The 18,004-nt window shown below is 37.6% G+C and overlaps 1 protein-coding gene across 1 annotated transcript in view; it reads right to left on the bottom strand.

The window, feature by feature from the left end:
* The window catches only part of Sv2c (synaptic vesicle glycoprotein 2C), a 215,466-nt gene that overhangs the window by 130,889 nt on the left and 66,573 nt on the right, over positions 1-18,004 (bottom strand). The window lies entirely within an intron of this gene.

Genomic DNA, 18,004 nt, shown 5'->3' with positions numbered 1-18,004 from the left:
ATCTTTCTCATAGGGGTATTTTGAAGATAAAATGAGTTAAATCTTACTAAGTACTTAGAACTATATCTGTCACACAGTTAAACCTAGACATTTGCCATGATTATTATCCTGGGTTTACCCATTTGTAAAGATAAACTAAGGCCAGTCACTTTTAGCTCACACAACTGAAAGTTGTGGCAGCTTGGGGACTTTCCCCTTTATACTAAGAGTCATATACAAGGCTACAAAGATGCAAGGCCTAGGAGGATATAAATTGGATGGGACTTGAGAAATTGGGAAACTGCTCATTTTTGTCGATAAGAAAGCCAAAGCTAAAATTGCTATGGTCACAGAATTAATTTGTCAATAGAACTAAGAATTGAATTTAGTAAAAATGTTTTTTTCATTGTCAGAAGGTTTAAGTTCACATACTAAAAGCAGGAACCTGCCAGGTCAGCATTACTATTGTCACTATCAGCCCTTTCCAGTAGCACGGTCCAGTGTGAAAATGACTTGAGCTCTACAGAAGAGGGCTCCTGTAGAATGGTGTCAGTGGAGCACAGCCACGACACACAGCTCACTCAAACACAGTCAGCTTGGACTGATTTCCTATTGAGGCTCTAATTCTGTCTCATATGTGTCAAGCATAGAGGAGACCTTCTCTGTGTGTCATGGAACCCTGCACTCCAGCATTTCCTATTGGAAGAAGAACTCTTTCCACTAACAAACCTGACCTTGTATTCTATCAGATGGAAAAATGTCTCTACTGTTGAAAGCTTGGGCCACTCACATTGAAGAAAATAAGGTTTATGGATGCTTAAAACAGGACTCTGTTGTTAGGCAAGGTAACCCAAACCATTTCTGTCCAGTCTTGTGCAAGGAGCAGAATAGTGAGTGCCCTCATATGGCTGCCTTCTCAAACCAGAAGGGGAAGGGGAAATAATTAAACGCTTTCCAAGGCAGTATTTAAAAGGTGCCAGTTGTCTAGTGCTTTGACCATTGCTCTTAGATATTTTCAGTATTTACTTCCCATTACATCAAGTGATGGCTGCTACAAAGGTACCTTTTATTTTCATTTGTTGCAAGGCCCACTCCTTTTATCACTTGACAAATTGCATTTGGCTAAACTAAGATGTCTAAGCTAAGGGGGTTGATGACTCTAACTATAAACTTGAAATTAAGAAGCCCAGTTTCTACTTTTCCTTCCCAGTCATTAAAAGGTTTTAGAATTGGTGCAAAATCACCACAAATTCTGCACTGTGGTGGTGTGGAAAGCTATTTCATGATGTGCTAGATAGGAATTTCCTTTCTTTTGAAAACTGCTTACAACTCTTACCCATGAAGGTGTTCTCCCTTACCCTTTACCATCATTTCTATTCTGGGCATGATATTAACCCAAGATACCATGGGCAGAAACAATATGAGGTGACTCAGGAAGTCAGTGACCTTGGGGCCCAGGGAAAACCAGAGAGAAAACATGAAGCCTTAACTACCCATTCTCCATGACGAGCTTTCTTTCTGATCACACCTAAAATCTAGACTGAGTTTGAACTTGGCGTATCTCTGTTGCAGCTCTTACTTTTCTGTGTGTTTGGAGCCTGTCTGTTCCTTTGCCTCTTCATCGTGATTCATGTTATGGTTTGGATGTGAGGTATCCCCCAAAAGCTCACGTGTGAGACAATGCAAGAAGGTTCCCAGGAGAAATGATTGGGTTGTAAGAATCTTATTCCTATTAGTGATTTAATCCTTTGATAGCATCAACTGAGTAGAAAGTTGACGGTAGAGTGTGGCTGGAGGAGGTGGGATGGGGCGTGGCTTTGGGGTATATATTTTATATCTGGAGAGTGCAGTCTCTCTATCTCTGCTTCCTGATGATGTGAGCTGCTTCCCTCTGCCACACTCGTCCACCATGATGTTCTGCTTCACCTCCAACCCCAGGGAATGGAGCAGACCTTCTATGGACTAAGACCTCTGAAACCATGAACCCTAAAATAAACTCCTCCTCCTCAACAATTGGGCTGGTTGGGTCATTTAGTCACAGCAGCAAAAAAACTGACTAAAACAATTTGGTCCCTGCTCTCTATTCCACTCTGCCCACCACCTGCCCACATTCACATCAGGGCCTGCATCTCCTGACTTGATATTTGTTACTTCAACCTTAACCTAATAACAAACAAATAAACAAACTCAATGAATAATATTTATACTACTCAACAATAAATAGGAACAAATGATCAATACATGTAACTAACTTATAAGTATTGAGGGCATTACACCAAGTGGGAGAAAAAGGCCAATCTCAAAATGTTATATACTGTAGGATTATATTCTCAAAAAAAAAAAAAAATCAAAGAGATAGAGAACAAATCAATGGTTGCTAGGGGTAAGTTTGGGGACAGGATATACTATAAAGGGTAAACATGAGTGAGTTTTCTTTGTGGTAATGGAATAGTCTGGCACCTGACTGTATAGTGAGATTATATAAATCCATATATGAAATAAATTTCCTAGAACTATACCACCCTTCCTCCGCCAAGAAAAGAGCAGATTGAAAAATAATGGGTGAAATCCAAATGAGGTCTATACTTGAGTTAACAATATTACATGAAATCAATTCCCTGGTCCTGAAAATGTACAATGGTTATGTGAGATTGTATTATCATCTGGGGAAACTGGGTAACGGGTAAACAGATACTCTCTGTACTATTAACAAAACTACTTGTGAGTCTTAAATCAGATATACCCTCAATAGTAAGGTCCTGAGTTCTATCCTCAGCACATTCCAAAAAAGGACAAAAAAATGACAAGCAAAGTGCAAAAACTATAACTCATATGCATGACTTTGTGAATGAAAATTCCATTGGAATTTAGCATTCACTTGAAAAGACTTTGCAATAAAGAAAAGCTGGGTAAATCACAATTCAAATTGTGTTGTGTTTACCTGAGAGAACCCAAATTCTGGGCACATACAATGGAGCTGACCCTCAAATGTGTCACATCACTCAAATCAGTCTAACTTTTCCTTTGACTGTTTTCTAACACCTTGTTCCTATTCTATTGTGTAGATTGTAAATTTCTTCTTGACAAGAACAAGAGTCTCTAGCATGAACAACTATTGCATAGAACATGATCTTGAGACTATCTGGAAAAAGAAAAAGGTAAATCCTCCAGAAATTCAAGAGTTTCTGAAAGGTGTCAAGGAGTCAGAATAAAATGACCCTTTATACTTCTAGTTAAGATTATTAAAATGAAACATGACATCCTAAGAAAGTGTTCTCATGTGACCTGAATGCTTCCAGGGCTTTAAGGAAGGAGGCAGAGTTTTTTTACTTTGACTTGGAAACTGAGATAAGGCCTACACAATTCCCATCTCTGTCTGCTGAAAGAAGGGCAAGTATGATGAATACATATCTTTCTGATACTCAGAAGACAGTTAGGAAAAAGTATTTGAAAATATGAGAACTAACGGAGGGCCATGTGCCAGGCAGCAAACTCCAACATCAGTCTGCCCTACTGCTCTCAACCCAAGGGCTTGGAGATCTTAGTCTCTGCATGTGCATAGATTCCTTCCTTGTGCAGTGAGCATCAGAATACATAAAAGTTCATTCCTCCTTTGAGCACAAGGAAGAAAGTATGAGGTTCAAGGGTCCAACATTTATAAAGATGTGGGTTCATAGATCTACTTTGGCCTTCATTAATGAAAATTCTTAGTGTTAGATCTGTGAGAGAAAAAGAGTTCAAACAGGAGAAGATCTGCCTGACCCTGGGACTGCGGGGCTAATGAAAAGCCAAGGTGAGTCTGGAGCAGGGGCAGGCCGACAACACTAATAAAAAACATGGAATAATTAAAGATGGTTACAAACAACCTGGGATGACAACAGTCTTCAGACTTCAAACCTGAAACTCCAGTTCATGGGAAAAATCACAAGCAGAGCTAATTTATACTACGCAAGGTTAATGCAAAAAATATTGATTAGAAGAGCAAATAGCTGATTATAATCTACCATCTGTACATTTGTTCATTCAATCATTATTTCACAAACATTTATGAGTAATAATTGTGTGCCAGGCTTTACAATAGCAGGAACTGTGTCAATTATTGGTGACTCAAGGATGAATACACATAGTAAGCAAAAATTTGCTGGGAGCAGTGAATTATGTCACAGGTTTAAAGGTGTGCAAAGCAGAGGCCTCTGAGTCCCTGAACTCTAGTTTAGTGAAACTTTAATATATGTTCAGTGAAATAGTAATATATATTCCATGTGCCAAAAGTTTTTACAGTCTGATCTTTTTTAAAATCCCAATTTAGTATAGTAAAGGCTCTAAGGACACCTACAGTCAAGAAATGTAACCAATACTTCATAGGATCCAGATTGGGGAAAACTGTTCTGTAGACTACAAGCTGTTAGAGATGTGGAGGAAGAAAAGGCATTCAGAGTGAAAAGACAGCATCAAGCACTTGAGGTTTCATGTGTCATGAAACATTCCAAAGCCTCAGTCTGCTAAGCCAGCTAAACCTCCACAAGTGTCAGTGCTACCCAATTATCTGATAGAATGCCATATGAAATGGATGCACTACTTTTACCAACTTTCTTCTGCTTAAAACACTCAAAGTAATTCATCTTCTATAAGGTCTCAGCACCAGAGAGATGGAGTTGATAAGATTGTCAGGAAGTATCTGGGATAAACCTCTCCTGTGACAGATGAATCTGGACAAAGCTAATCAGTGACCTGACTTTGAAGAAACCCTGGGCTCCTGATTCCTGGTGCAAAGGCCCTGATGAATTCTACCTGTCTTTTATTTGCTCCATATAGCATTGGAGTATTGTGGGTGCTAAATGACAACTACTAAATTATTAAAATATATTACAATATTCTTAACATCACTATATACAAATCATAACAATAATAAAACACACATTCATTTCCTTGGAGTCATTTATTGAACACTTCAGGGGAAAGAATATATTAGAGCTAAACAGTTAACCTTGCCTCACCCTCAGGAATATCTGTATTTGACAATATGCTCCCTTATCACAGTGTCAATGAGATTTTTAAAATATCTTTGGTATTTAAATAATCTTATTAACTTACTGGCTCATAGAACTTATTAATCTGCAAATAACCTCCCCTCACACCCATTCTAAGCCAAACTTATTCAAGAGTATCAGACTAAAGACTATAAATAGCCCAAGTAAAATGATCAGTGACAGCTGACGGATCCGAGTAACAGGTTGAATTTCAAATTGGAGAAGGAGGTGATAAGATCCCAGCACTTTCTTGTTTCTGTCCTGGATTTTATAGTCATATAAAATAGCACTGAATATGAAGAATGTGTACAAATATACATATGGCTTAACTTTATAAAGCAAACCAGTTTCTCAAGAAACTTTACATGTCTATTTTATGGAGATACAATTTATGCACTATCCAATTTATCCATTTAAAAGTGTAAAATTCAATATTTTTTTAGTATATTCAACCTCCACCACAGTCAATTTTGGAATATTTTCATAACCTCAAAAATAAGCCCTATTTCTTTTAGCTTTTGGCATCCTCTGCATCATCCCATTCCTCTGAATCAGCCAATAGTCTACCTTCTGTCTTTATAGCTTTGCCTATTCTGGACATTTTAAATAGATGGAATGATATATAAGTGATCTTTTCTGACTGACTTCTTTAACCTTAAATATAATATTTTCAAAGTTCATCCAGGTTGTAGCATGCATCTCTAATATTCTCTAAAATCCTGTGCCTATTAAACATTGACTCCTCATTCTTTCATCCCCAGCCAGGCAAACACCATTCTGTTTTCTGTCTCTATGAATTTACCTGTTTCAGGTACCTTATATAAGTGGTATTTGTCATACATAATCTTTGGTCATACAGTATTTGTCCTTCCAGCTGGTTTACTTAACATAGTATAATGTCCTCAGCGTTTATCCATGTTTAGCATATGTTCAGATTTCCTTCCTTTTAAAGGCTGAATAGTATCCCAATTTTATGTCTGTTCCACACCTTTGCTCATCCATTCATCCTTTGGACGCTGGGGGTGCTTCCAGATTTAGCTGTTGTGAATAGTACTTCCATGAACATGGGCATACACATGACTTGCCTTTGTTATTAACTAAGTTAAAAGGTTCTTAGAACAATTCCAGGTTATAGATTGTAATTAACAACTATGTGTTATTAAGTGAATAACATAGGAAACTTTAGTACATTTCTGATGTTAATTATAAGCTCATTAACACCAAAGTATTGAGGAAAATCATAGTCATTATTTTTTAAATCAAATTCATTTTCATCCTGGCTTCCCCAGTTAATTTTAGTAATTAATTTTATAACTTGAAAAATTATGGGTTGGATACTATCTCTAAAACTATATATTGAAATTCTAAGCCTTCAAGTTCTAAGCCATAGTACTTTCTTGTAGATGTAATTAGTTAAGGTCTTACTGGAGTTGTTACTAGGATTATGACAAGAAGCAGAAAGGGACACAGAGGAAAGATAGCCATACAATGATAGAGGCAGAGATTAGAGTGATGAATCTACATACCAAGAAATGCCAACAAACACTAGAAGCTAGAAGAGGCCAGGGAAGTTTCCATTCATTCTCAGAGGGACCCCCAGCATCTTGAGTTTGGACTTTTATCCTCCATAATTATGAGAAACAAATTTCTGTTGGCTTAAGCCACCCAATTTGTGATATTTTGTTAAAGCAACCCTAGGAAACTAACAAACCTATTAAACATGTTCATTAGTTTTAATAGTTTTGGGTGGAGTTCTTTTAATTTTATATATATAAGATCATTTCATCTGTGAACAGAGATCATTTTTACTTCTTTTTTCCAATCTCAATGCTATTTTTTTCCTCTTCTAACTTCTAGCCAGAAGTTCCAGTATAATATGGCAAAAGTGGACATCCTTGTATTGTTTCTGATCTTAGCGGAAAACATCCACTCTTTTCTAATCAAGTATGATGCTAACTTTGAGCCTTTTGCAGATGCCTTTTATTGAACTGAGTAAGTTCCCCCTTACAGTACTAATTTGTTGAATTTTTTTTAACCACTAAAGGGTGTTTGTCAAATGCTTTTTCTGTATATTGAAATGATCATGTGATTTTTGTTTTTTTTCTATTGATATGGTATGTTAATTGAGTTTTGGATGCTAAACTGGCTATGTGTTACTCAGATAAATCCTACATGGTCATATTGTATAGTGCTTTTTATGTGCTGTTAGATACAGCTGACCAGTACTTTGTTGACATTTTTTGCATGTTTATTCCAAAAATATATTAGTTTGTAGTTCTTCTTTTTCATAACATCTTTGTCTGCTTTTAGTATCAGTATAATACTGGCCTCATAAAATTATTTAGGTACTGTTACTTTATCTTTTAGTTTTTAAAATAGTTTGTAAAGAATTGGTATTAATTTTTCTTTAAAGTTTGGTAGAATTCCTTAGTGAAGTCATCTATGCCTTGGTTTTTCTTTGTTGGTAGTTTTTTTTTTTTAAATTACTAATTCAATTTCTTTATTCCTTATAAGTCTATTAATAATGTCTATTTCTTTTTAAGTCAGTTTTGATAATTTTTGTTTTTCCAGAAATTTATCCATTTTATTCATTATCTCATTTAATGGCATCTTATTATTCACAGTATTTATTTGCAATCTTTCTTATTTCTGTGAGGTCAGCAGTAATGTATCCTCTTTCATTTCTGATTTTAGTTATTTGAGTCTTCTCTCTTTTTTTCTTCATTGATCTAGGTAAAGGCTTGTGAATTTCATTAATATTTTCAAAGAACCAGCGTTGAGTTTCCCTGGTTCTCTATTGTTTTTCTGTTCCCTATTTCATTCCTTTCTGTTCTAAAACTTCACTGTTTACGTCCTTCTGACTACCTTAGGTTTAGTTTACTCTTATTTTTCCAGCATCTTAAGGTTGAACATTAGGTTATTGACTTCAGATCTTTATTTATTCAAATAGGTATTCATAGCTATAAATTTACCTCTAGGTACTCCTTTAGCTGTAACTTACAAGTTTTGGCATATTGTTTCATTTTCATTCATTTTAAAGTATTTTTCTAATTATCTTTCTATTTATTCTATAATCTGTTAGTTATTTAGGAGTTTCTTGCTTAATATCCACATATTTGTGAGTTTTCCAAATTTCTTTCTGTTACTGATTTCTGATTTCATTCTACTGGAACAAGGGAGAAACTTTTATTTAAAACTACTTTAAAATTTATTGAGTTTTGTTTTATGTCTTAGCATAAATGTCTCACATGCACTCAAGAATACTCTTGATTCTGATGGAGTATTGTGACACAGGTTTTCATGTCTGTTAGGCCTTGTGTGGTTTTGGTGTTATTTAAGCTTTATTATTTTTTGCCTAGTTGTGAAATGTCTCTTAAAAATTGTGTGCTGACTACTCAATTTTTTAACACTATTATTGATTAGTTTATTTCTACCTTCATATTCATCAGCTTTTGTTTCACATGTATTTTTGCTTTATTTTTAACCTATATATATACATATATAATTATTACATCTTCTAAATTGAGTATCACTTTTACAATTATAAAAATGCCTTTAGTAAAGACCTTACTAAAAAGTAAAGCTTAAAGTATGTTTTCTTGTCTATTTTGTCTGATATTTGTATAGACACTCCAACTTTCTCTTGGTTGCTATTTACAGGACATATTTTTCTTATTCTTTTACTTTCAGTATATTTGTATCTTTAAATATAAAGTATGGTTCTATAGACAGTGTATAGTTTTTTTTTTTTGGTTTTTTTTTTTTTTTTTTTTTTTAAGATGAGAGACTCACTATATTTCTCAAGCTGGTCTTGAACACCTGGGCTCAGGTGATCTTTCTGCCTCAGCCTCCTGAGTAGCTGGGACTATAGGTGCAAGCTATTTTTTTTAAAAATTCAGTCTAACAAGTGTTATCTTGGTTGGGTTATTGATAGAATTGAATTTACATCTACAACTTTACTTTTTGTTTTCTATTGCAAACATCACATAAACATCAGCCACATCTTTACCTCTAGGTACTCCTTACAGTTGTTCTAGTCAGATCCTTTAGTCACAGCAGCAAAAAAGCTGACTAAAACAGCTTCTTTGCCAGAATGTGACATTAATGGCCTCTAGTCCAGTCTCTAATAGAGTCCTCCTATTCCTCTAAAACTTCATGAGCCTAGTCTTTACTACTCACAGTTCTATTGGCATTCTGGTCTTCTGAGTTCCCACCAGAATTGCCCATTAGTCTCCATTTATAGTGATCTAAATCTTCCAGCTTGCATCTCTAAACTTTTAAAAATTCCTTCTTCAAATTCAAAAAAGCTCCTACATTATAAAGATAGTGTGTCCAGTGTAGAGAGAGGTTGGAGGCAGGAGACATATTGTTTGACTCAGCAAAGACACAGGAAGCAAAGTGTACCATATGGTGTTAGAAGATCCCTTGACTTAAGTCAGCTCAAACCAAGGAAGTGAGTGATTAAAACTGGTAGCTCCCACCCCCTCCACACACCTGTGCCACACTTGTAAATTTCAGACCACTTCATAACTGCTATTTGTCTACCTAAACGTTAACATTCATTGAATGTTCATTTCCTTATTAATTCTAGAGGTAACTGTAATTGATAAAATGTTCAATTAGGAAAAATAAATAAAATGAAATAGGAACAGCTAACCCAATATCCTTTTTTTTATTTTGCCAGTTCTTCTTCTATATGTATTTCCAATGTGATTATTGGCACATAATGACGCAGTAAGTACAGGATAATGGCTATAAATATGCACGTTTTCCCTTAGAGGACTAATATTTTTTCAGGTGTTGCAGTCTGTGGTATAATTATATTATCAGAAGTATTATTCAAGTAAATATACAACCAAAGGACCTTATAACCAGTTTTTAAACATTTTTATTTCCTTCTCCTTGAAAATACAATCTAAACTGAATTTAGCAGTTATTCTTTTATCTGTCCTTTCCACTCTATGGAACAGTTTTCTTAATGCCACTGCCAGGACACTTGTTTTAGTCGTGCTCTGGAAGTTCTCATCAGTTAAGACCACCTCCTCCTTCCTTTAACCATTTATGCTCTTGGCCTTCAGATAGCTGAAATATTTCCTCTCTTTAACCCATATATTTGATGACTTTCCTTGCCCTTCAAGTATTCACTAAAGATCTGCATCTACTCCCTCTCCGCATTATTATAGTTTAGAGACACATGATATCCCACAAAAGCTCATGTGTGATACAATGCAGGAAAGTTTAGAGATGAAATCATGGGGTTAGGAGAGTCCTAACCTAATCAGTACATTAATAAGTGGATCAACTGGGTGGTAACTAGGCAGGCAGGATGTGGCTGGAGGAGGTAGGTCACTGGGACATTCCTTTAGGGTTTATATTTTGTTCCTGGTGGGTTAGAGCTCTCTCTGCTCTCTGATTGTTATGTCCTGAGATGCTTGTGTCCTCCACACCATTCTGGCATGATGTTCTGCCTCATCTCAGGCTCAGAACAATGGAATTGCCATCTATGTACTAAAATCTCTGAAACTATGAGTGCCAAATAAACTATTCCTCCTCTAAAAGTGTTTTTGTCAGGTCTTTTGGTCACAGTGATGAAAAAGCTGACTAAAACAGAAATTGGTACCAAGAGTGGGGTCATTACTGTGACTAACCTGACCACATGATTCAGAAGCTTTTGGAGCTTTCTGGAATTTGTGGAAGGAATTTTTTAAAGTTTAGAGATGCAAGTTGGAAGATTTAGATCACTATAAATGGAGACTAATGGGCAATTCTGGTGGGAGCTTAGAAGACCAGAATGCCAATAGAACTGTGAGCAGTACAGACTAGGCTCATGAAGTTTTAGAGGAACAGGAGAGCTCTATTAGAGACTGGACTAGAGGCCATTTCTTCTGGCAAAGAAGCTGTTTTAGTCAGCTCTTTTGCTGCTATGACTAAAGGATCTGACCAGAACAACAGTAAGGAGGAAAAGTTTATTTGCAGGCTCACAGTTTCAGAGGTCTTAGTCCATAGACGGCGGAATCCATTCCTCAGGGTTTGAGGTGAGGCTGAACATCATGGTGGGAGAGTGTGGCAGAGGGAAGCAGTGGGAGAAACTCCACTCTCCAGATAGAAATATATCTGGTGGAGGAAATTTCAAGGCAGCACAGCTTACCAGGTGTTGCTGGTAACTATTAGACAAGTTTACTGCGATAATCAGGAGTTGAGAGAGTATACAAGGAGAAGCTGAATACTTCACCCTGAAACAATAGGAAAGATTAATTGAGAGTATCTCAGGGCTTGATAAGACCACATCTATTTCAGCCTCAAGGATGTAAAAAGTAAAAATTCCTTTGGGAAGAGATTAGTGGGGCACCCTGATTGCATAGGGCATCCAGGAAGTTTCTTCAACATGCTCAGCCACCTAGGCTCTCAGAGGCTGCTGCCACTGTGTTCCCAGGAGGCTTGGCTACTTCTAGAGATGGTAGTAGACCTTGGCATCAACTGTGAGGTGCTGATTCTGACAAAGTGCAGGACACTGGAGTTAGGGGATCATGAAGGATTCCACCAAGATTTCAAATGAAGGCCTGGGAGGCCAGGCAAAGTGCAGCATGGTCAGAGTCCCTACAGGTAGCCCCTGAGAGGGAGATGCATGAAGAAGTGAGAGGGAAGCCAATGTTGCATTGGAGACCCCTAAGATTAAGAGATGCCAGTAGTATGGAATGTTTGCCAAGGACAGCTGAAAGAACTGAGCACAAAAAAGCCAAGAGAGCAGGGTGCAGTGGGAGGCTGAGACAGGAGGATCATGAGTTCGAAGCAGCCTCAGCAACCACAAGGCACTAAGCAACTCAGTGAGACCCTGTCTCTAAATAAAATACAAAATAAGGCTGGGGATGTGGCTCAGTGGCCGGGTGCCCCGTTTAATCCCAACACCAAAAAAAAAAAAAAAAAAAAGCCAAGAGAGAGGCCATGTAGGCTGCAACCAACAAGACCAAAGGGGTAGAGCTATACCAGCACATTATAGAGCACATCACAATGTCATGTGCTCCAAACGCTAGATCTGGAGCCACAGAACTTGTTTGACCAGTGGATTTTGGTCTTCCCTTTTTTCTGTCCCTTATTTCTAATCATGGAAGTGTTTGCTGTGTTCCATTATATATTGCATATATGTAATTTGCTTTCAAGGTTTAGGGATTCACACTGAGAGTCTCAGTGGAGACTTTGGATTTGGACTTTTGGGAAATGCTGGAATTTTTAAGACTATGGGGACTCTCGGAAATGAACTAATTTTGCATTGTGAGATGGGTGTGAGATTTTGGGGGTGGGGTGGTGTAGAATGTTATGATTTAGATATGAGGTTTCCCCAAAATACTCATGTGTAATACAATGTAAGAAACTTTAGAGGTGAAATGATTGAGTTATGAGACTCTTAAGCCAATCAGTGAATTAGTCCCCTTGGATGGACTAACTGGATGGTAACTGTAGGCAGGTGGGGTATGACTGGAGGAGGTAAGTCACTGGAGGTGTGCCTGGTGAGTGAGAGCTCTCTCTATTTTCTGAGCCATTTTCCTCCTCCACACCCCCTGCCATGATGTACTGCCTCACCTTGGGCCCAGTACAATGGCCATCTATGGATTCAGACCTCTAAAATCATGAGCACCAAATAAACTTTCCCTCCTCTAAAATTGCTCTTGTCAGGTCTTTTGGTCACAGGGGCAAAAACAACAGTTACTAATATGGCATTATGTAAAAATGTGGATGTGTAACCGATGTGATTCTGCAATCTGTATTTGGGGTAAAAATGGGAGTTCATAACCCACTTGAATCTAATGTATGAAATATGATATGTCAAGAGCTTTGTAATGTTTTGAACAACCAATAAAAAAACTGACTAAAACATTCCCTACCTTATCTTCTTCTGTCCATCCACATGCTGCTCACTCTTGAAAGTTCTGTAAAAATGTTCATCTCTAGGGTTAGCTTCCCTATCAAGCCCAATATTTGCTTCCAAATTCCTTCCTGGATGATTTCTCCTGAGCAGTCTGGTTAGCAGGTTCTGCAAAGTACTAAGGGTAGCTTGTGAATAAGACACTCAATTCTTGTCCTTACAGCCCAGTGTAGCAAAACTCAATTTCCTTCCTATACATAAGCTGCCACCTACACCAAACCCAAAACTCCAGTCTCTAATTAAAACACATCATCTGGGCTTGAGGCTTCAAGGCCTTACAATGTGTTCTCCCCCCTGCTCTTGCAACTCACCAGTTTTTAAGGTCCAAGCATTCATTCATATACTTCTCTCCTCCAGTTCCTCACCTGCAGTCAGAGCCTTGTCACCTATTGCCCAGACTATTTCAGCTGTGTTTTAACTGATTCCCCCATCTTGAGCTCACTCCTCTCCAATCCATTCCACACACAGTAGTCTCCAATCAAGAGTTCTCACCATGCCAGTTCTCTATTAAGACATCAACCACTCCCCACTGGCAACAGAATAAATTCATTTAAGGCACTCCATGTGCAGATAGGTCACAACTCATCTTTCCAAGTGCTCTCCTGATGTATGCTCCACTTCAACAACAGTGACTTGCAATCCATTCACAGTACTTAACCTGACATTTTCACACATGCATGCCTTTGCTCAGTGTACTCCAGTGTTCCAGGAACAACCTGTCTCCATCTCTATCTCTGCATTTCCAAAGTCTACCCATATTTAAAGTCCAGCTCAAATACTATAGTCTCTTGAAGCTCTTCTTTCATCTATTCTTCCCTCAAGCGGGAATGAATCTCTTAAGTTCTCTGGTTCCCACACTATTTGAAAGACAAACATCTCATGCATAGGATTCATATCTGGTAAACTTTTTTGGTATTTTATTTTGTGTGTTTAAATTGAATTGATTCCCACAGCAGAATGCTCTTTCATCCCTGTTAGCAGTTTGGTTAACTCTTTCAGTTTTCCCCCAGTTCTTCTGACCCAGTCATTTCTTTAATATTTCTGATTTAACTAAATTCTGTTGAGAAAACTCACAGAAAGCCATTTAATTTAAAAGCTATTTAAATTCTTTGAGAAAACTCACAGAAAAAAACATCTAATATCATGGAGATGGGGGGTGGGGAATTGAGGGAGTCACATTATTATTTTATCACCTTGACTCTGGCGCTGAGAAACTATTTCCACAAAGGAGAGTCTTACTGTGCCCCTCATATCTGGATTCACAGCTGTAAATATGGTTATGGACAGTGAAGTCCCCCACTGTGAAAGAGAAAGAGCAGTAAAATAGTCAATATCCATTTAGTTTAGTAGACAGGGAAATGTGCATCCCTTGGCTGTTGATAAAACATTCACTTTGGGGACAAAAATCCTTTCCTCAAAAAGGCACATAAAGCACCCTTTGTATATAGATGTCATTATATATTGATGAATAAGAAAAATAACTTTGCTTGTATTTCTCCTCTAGTTATTTAAAATCATAAATAAATCTAGTTACTTATATACTTTACTATCCCCACTGTTGGAGATGCTGCTGCTTCTTAGTTGGGAGGCCTAGAGGTGCTACCAACAGTAGGGTTCAAATTGCTACTAAAAGTGAGGTTCACAACCTATAGCCTCGGCTTTGGAGCTTTTAGCATGAAGAATCTCAGGCACCACTCCAGGTCTTAAGCATCAAATCCCAAATTTGAACAATACTCTCAGGTCCCTGTATGCACATTTATGTCTTTGAAGCACTGGTCGAGCCATGGAGTTTCTGAAATTTTTCTCTCAATAAGAATCCTTTGGGATTATCTTAAGGCATATATGCAGTTTCCTGGTTCCTCCTCTAGCACTGATTCAGAAGGTCTGGGATTGGATGTGATTCTTATTAAATGATATAATGGAATTAATATTACTAGCATCCTGAGGCTAGGCTCATAGAAGGCTAAAAAGAAATTTTAGGCTCTCCATCCTCCTGCTTTCTTCACCTCTAGTTGCAGGGTTGCCTGGATAAATTTGAATTTCAGATAAACAACAAATAATTTTGTCACATACTATATGATATTTGGGATAAAGTTATCTCATTACTTGTATCATTCAAATTTAACAGGACATCCTGTATTTATTCTAGCAACTCTAACTACCACCGACCTTGGAATATATGAGGAAGGGAAATGAGTAGCAGATAAGACTGAAAAATACAGTAAGCCCAGATTGTGCAGTGCTTTGAATGTCATTTACAGGAGTTTATACAAGCCCATATACTAACCAACCATGGACATGGTGTGACCTGAGCTATCCATCCACCTCCTCCCAAGAATATCAGAACAGCAGTGACAAGTAGGTCATGGGGACAAGAATCTCTATTACAAGGAACCTTTAGGGAGGGATCCCAGAGGATGATAGGAAGAGTTATCAGCAATGACCAGATCACAAAGAATAAGGAAGTTAAAAATGTCAAAGCTTTAAATCTATTTTGTATTAATTCTAACTTCTTGAAGCATTTGTTTTCACCTTGCTCCATCCAACCTATAATTTAAGCTGGTGACTGCACTTTTCTAATCCATGCATAGTTGAGCATTAGCCTTATTTACAGGGAGCTATTTGCAGTTGGAGAAAAAAAGATATACAGTAGAATTTCAAAAGCCAAATTTTCAGTGTCCTTAGCCCACTCTGCCATATGCTTAAACTTGGTTTTTGGACACCCCAGATATCTGGACAAAGTCCCAATTATAAAGCCAACCAATTACTCCATTGCTATTTGCTCTTTTTTTTTTTTGGCATATAATTCTTAACAAGTGTGGTTATTTAGCTTCCTAATCCATTGCACAGTAACACCAAGGGATGAATTAGAGACAGTTAAAATGGCAGCAGTGACAGCATAGCAAAAAATACAGAACACAGGAAAAAATGTATTATACAAAAAATGTATTATACAAAAAATACAGAACACAGGAAAAAATGTATTATACAAAGAGTAAGATGAATCATTGGCATGCGTTTAAATTATATGTGATATTCAGAAAGTATATGAAACACTTTGATTTCGATTTAAAAAATAAGCTTAAGCAAGAAGAGTTTTGACTCTTGAAGAGACTTCACAAAAAAATTATATAAATGATGTCACATTTCTAAATCTAATGGTTATCTGGCTCCAAGTAACTAAAAATTACCTGCCGAATGTTTTAGCTTTTATTTTTGTTCCCCTCTGGGTTTCAAATAGCATAATTTATCCACACCCAAGTCCCAACCTCCACTCTCAAATACTTCTCTGGAAGTCCAACGGAACTTTAGCAGGTCCAACATATGTGGGAGTCTGATGGAAAGACCCATGCCCTGAATTACTATGGAGTCCCTCAGGGAAAATCCTACAGAAATAGCTGCCACTGACACAGAACTGGGCCCCTATTAGGACCCTGATTCCTCTGATGCTTCCAGTATTTTGGGGAGGGTGTTACTGGGGATCTATTCAAGGTTCATGGTCAGTCCCAGCATCTCCTTAAACACAGGAAATAAGGCAAACTAGCAGGACAGGGCTAGGATCACCCTTCACCTCCAAAAGGACTTCCTTCTAACTGTATTATGTTAAAATTTATGGAACCTAAAATTTACCATTTTAACTATTAGGGGATGGGGTGCAGGGATTATGTCCAGAACCTCAAGTATGCTAAGCACCTGCTGAACCAGTGAGCTATATTCCCAGCCCTACCTATGTTTAAGTGTGCTCTCAGTGGTATTGGTTATATTCACAATGGTGTGTAACCATCAGCATTACTTGCAAAACCTTTTCATTTCCCCAAGCAGAAACTGCATAAACATGGAACAACCACTCCCCATTCTCCTCCTCACCCCTCACCCTGCATCCCCTGGTAGTTCTAATCTATATTCTAGCTCTGTGAATTTGCCGATTCTAGATAATTCACATAAATGGAATCATATGATCTTTGTCCTTTTGTGTCTGGCTTATTTCACGGAGCATCAAGTTTTCAAGGTTTCACAGGTTGTAGCATGTTATCAGTACCTAACTGTTTTTATCTTTATGACTTTTTGTGAGTGTGTTCATTTCCTATTTGTGTTTTCTTATTTTGCTTTGCTTTTATTTCTTGATGTTCAGTTTCTTTATCATCTTTTTAAAAAATTTTTTTAGACGTTGATGGACTTTTATTCATTTATTTATATGCAGTGCTAAGAACAGAACCCAGTGCCTCACACATGCTAGGCAAGCGCTCTACCACTAAGCTACAATCCCAGCCCTTCTTTATCAATTTTTTTTCCTACTTTTGAACAAAACTAACTTCACAGGGCTTGATGGCATCCAACCCTGTTTTACTTAAGAAATAGATGATGTTGATCCCCCTCAAGTTGGGGCTCTTCAATGCATTTTAGCTCAATTTCTGTCAGGAGGCATTGGGCAAGAAAGAAGTGGACTTGTTTTGCATGTGAAGTGAAGCCTACTGCATTCCCATGTTCCATCTGAATCCTTAGATTTTTATTTAGGGGTTAGAAGGAGAGAGATCTCTGTCCCATCAACTCAAATGAGCTTACAAAAGTCAAAAAGAGTTATATTTAATAATATGGCCCAAAAGTGTTAGGGGGAAAGCTTTTAACATAAGGCCACAGGGGTAAATGGGATTGTTGAATGTGGGGTGAAATCACCCTCCTCCAAACTCTCCCAAACAATCTTCACTATCTTGATGATGGCATCACCATCTCCCAGGAGGGGAGGGAACAGGAGGCCTTTGGGGTTGCTTTGATTTTTATTTAGTCACTGGAGAAGGGTAATACCTTGCTTGGGAGCTTAAACCCTGAACTCTCACTCCTGGATCCTTGCTCCTTACCTCAGCCATGCCCTGTTCCTATTAACTGGGGCAAGGACAGGCCTCTGCGTCACATGGTATCAGCCTCTCTCCAGAAAAGGGGACACACAGACTTCATTTTCATTTGGGTGTAGCAAGTCTCTCCCAAGGACTAAGATAATCTTGATAAAGATTTTATCTTAAGCATCTTTTTTTTTTCTCCTTCTTGTACTTAAAATTTCCTAAATTGAAATACTAAA

This window comes from Marmota flaviventris, chromosome 5 (genome assembly GCF_047511675.1).
Source record: "Marmota flaviventris isolate mMarFla1 chromosome 5, mMarFla1.hap1, whole genome shotgun sequence".
Lineage (NCBI taxonomy): Eukaryota > Metazoa > Chordata > Mammalia > Rodentia > Sciuridae > Marmota > Marmota flaviventris.
The sequence above is the reverse complement of the archived record's forward strand: the minus strand, read 5'-3'. Positions and strand labels throughout refer to the sequence as shown.